Here is a 3541-nt window from a genome sequence, read left to right on the forward strand (position 1 = left end):
TATAGACTTGGTTACTCATCTTAACCTTCTTGGCACTCAGAGAGAGCTCTGAGAGCCAGCAGAAGCAGGAGATTACCAGGGTTCCCAGTTGAAGAAGCCGGCTTTACCCTTGGAGGGATGCTTGTGGATGTCCACAGGCGGTTTTGGCTGTCACCTATGGGGGACGGGAGACAGCAGGACTAGCCTAGGATGCTGCTGACCACACTAGTGCCCAGGGAAGCCCACAGCAGAGGTCGTCCAGCTTCAATATCAGCAGTGCAAAGGAAGAGCGCTGACTTGGACAAGCTGGTGACAGGGTGCTAGAAGTCTTTAATGCATTCTTTTGCAAATCATTAACTGGACTAAAATTGTAAACTTTAAATGAAAGCCATTAATCTTGAGCTTAAAAATTGAAACCTCTGGGCCCTCCCTGGTGGTACAGTGGGCTAAAGCACAGCAGTAAGAAGCTAAAACTAGTTCAGCATGAGTTCAATCCCTGCCCTGGAGGTGACCTCTCCTGACCTACCCAGTGCTCCCCTCATCAGTCGGCCTGTTCTGCTCCCTACACTGTCTCTGGTGAAGCCTCTCACGCCCCTCCTCTCTGGCCTGTGAGCACAAATAAACAAATCTTAAAAAAAAAAAAGCACATCTTGGCCCCTCCTTGATGGCACAAGGGATTAAAGTGCAGCACTAGGAAGCTAGCAACAGCCACTGCTGCACGAGTTTGGTCCCTGGCCAGGTAGCTGACCCACATGGCCCAGCAGACCTCTCCTTTCTCACCCACTGCTCCCCTCAACAGTGTTTTTCAGTAGATGCACCTGTTCATCTCCCCACTCTGTCTCTGCTGAGTCCTCCCACCCCCCCTCATCTCTGGCCTGTACCATAGTTTTTGAATGCATAAATAAATTAATCTTTACAATAAAAAACAAAACAGCACATTCTTAGTGAAAGAAAGCAAAGTAAAACAGGAGTTCTAGGTGATAAAGTGACAGAATCTCAATGTTTTTAGAAACTTTCCTTTCTCTCCTCTCTCATGAAGACAATTATTCCTAACATTTTCCAGCCGGACAGGAGGCTCAAGACACAGCACAACAGGAGGGACAAGCTAAGAGCAACTTCCTGGTTTCCTGAGTATTGATCTGGTGCTGCTTCCTGGTCCAGCCTCATCACTGAAGTACCCCAGGGATCAGGGAGCTCGGGGAGCACTCTGAACACTGCAGAGTGGGTGATGAGTATGAAATACTGGGAGACACCCCAAGGGGCCCTGGCTGACTGAGACCCACATTCCTCATGCTGTCTTCACCCTCCCTCCAGCCCCCCATATGTCAAGGATTCCCCACTTCCTGCCAAGCTCCCCCCAGATTCCACGGCTTGCAGAGCTTGGTTTTGGAAACCACTCTTCCTTTTACTAGTGAGAAAAGACAGGGACAGAGAACGGAAGAGCTTTCTGAGGATCAGGCACCAGAACAAGGTCCCCTTGCTCGGCTCCCCCAGAGGCCCCTCCACCTTCCCCAGGGACTCCCCCAGCCACTCACGTGTGTCCCTGTCTCAGACGGTGAAGCAGGGCCTAGGAGCTCCCCCAGAGGCCCCTCCACCTTCCCCAGGGACTCCCCCAGCCACTCACGTGTGTCCCTGTCTCAGACGGTGAAGCAGGGCCTAGGGGCTTCTCCTCACTGGGTGTCAGCGGTTCCCTCCAACCGGCAGTAGATGTTCATGGCAGAGCGGGGCAGAGGCTAGAGAGAGAGCTGTGGGCAGCCGGTGGAGGTGGAGGCGTCCCTGGTGCCTCTGGGCTTTGGGTGAAAGGGGATTTTTAGGGCGTCCCTAAGCTAAAGAAAGAGCCAAGGGGTGGGACTCAGCTCTGAAAATGAGATTCAATCAGAGCAGGGCCCTCACCTCCTATGAGCCTGCTGCTCCGCAAGCGAAACTCAGAGGACAAGTGAACTTTGACTGGACTAGGGTGAGTCCTTTGGGCCAGCAGGCTAACTGTGACTAGCACTCCACTCTTCCCCAGAGGGCAGGGACCTCCCCCTGTGCCCCCACTAGACACCGCCTCTGTGCCCTCTCCAGATGGTCCCAACAAGGGCCTCCTGCAGGTGGGTGCCTTGTCTTCACCCTCCTTCCAGCCCCCCATATGTCAAGGATTCCCCACTTCATGCCAAGCTCTCCCCAGAATCCACTGCTTGTAGAGCTTGGGTAGAAAACAAGACCAAATAAATACCTCACTCCTTCTTTTATTGCTGAGAAAAGACAGGGACAGAGAAACGAAGAGACTTCTGAGGATCAGGCACCAGAACAAGGTCCCCAGGTGCTGTCTTATTGCCCTTTTGACCACTGGAGCTTTATCTCCCTTTGCTGGGTTATAGACTTTAATTACTCTCAGACACTGACCAAAGACGTTTAATAAGCTTCACAATACAGTGTTTGGACACAAAACTTAGAAGGATATTGGTTCTAGGTGTTAGGAAAGAAAGGAGGCCAAGGCTATCAGATGGAAGTGGCTTTACCGATGTCCCCAAAGGACAACCCCCTGCAGGCTGATTCACACCCCAAAATGGGGAGAGCTGGTCTTTATAGCTTCAGGCAACTGCTGGAGTTTTCTAGTGTATGCAAGAGGTGGGGGGGTCTGCAGAAGGGTTATGCAGGTATTTCCTGCTTGGGGCAGTGGTCTCTACTACAGGTGTCTGCTGGAGTTACTTACTGCTGTCAGCTTACCTCTCCTTTGGCTTAGCTCTGGCGCCTTGGTGCAGGGGCAGTCTGGGTTTTCTGACGGGGTTGGGCTGGTGAGTGGGAATTGGTCTGAGTGTTCTCATCAATAGGCACATTCTGTATGTCTTTTTTTTTAGGTTAGATTTTTCTGTTAATTCCCCTTGGGTCAGGTTTTATTGAATCCAAGTAAAATGACCCCATGTGGTATTTTCTGTATAATTTCTGTATACTTAGTTGAATATCTGTTGTTCTCAGGGACTCAAGATTTCTTCAGAATACTTTAAATTTCATGTTAGATGTTTATATCACTGTAAAATATAAGGATAACACACTGTGGCATGGTGAGGGCTAAGCTGACTTTCCCACCTGGTGCTTTTTCCCTTCCTGTTACCATCAGCTATATATGGACACCTGATCTGAGGTCCCCATCCTTTATGTAAGAACTTTTCTCTCCCACTTTTAGTGTAAAGATCCTTCCCATTGTGGAGGATGAGGGTCTGAGAAGAGAGAATGGATTAAAAAACAGGGTAGGGCGCTCCCTGGTGGCGCAGGGGGTTAAAGCACTGCACTGAGAAGCTAAAGCCTCTTCCACATGTGTTCGATCCCCGCCTGCCCCGGAGGTGACCACACGGAGCGGCAGACCTCTCCTGACCCGCCCGCTGCTCCCCCCAGCAGTGTACTTCGTCAGTCGGCCTGTTCTGCTCCCCACTCTGTCTCTGGTGAAGCCTCTCACCACCCCTGAGTCTCTGGCCTGTACTCCAGTTCTGTATGCACAAATAAATAGATCTCTAAAAAAAAAAAAAAACTCAACAGAGTTAAGGGAGGCTCCAGAGATAAGAGAAACACATTCCAAAAG

Source organism: Condylura cristata, unplaced genomic scaffold (assembly GCF_000260355.1).
Source record: "Condylura cristata isolate star-nosed mole 26May11 unplaced genomic scaffold, ConCri1.0 scaffold00001, whole genome shotgun sequence".
Lineage (NCBI taxonomy): Eukaryota > Metazoa > Chordata > Mammalia > Eulipotyphla > Talpidae > Condylura > Condylura cristata.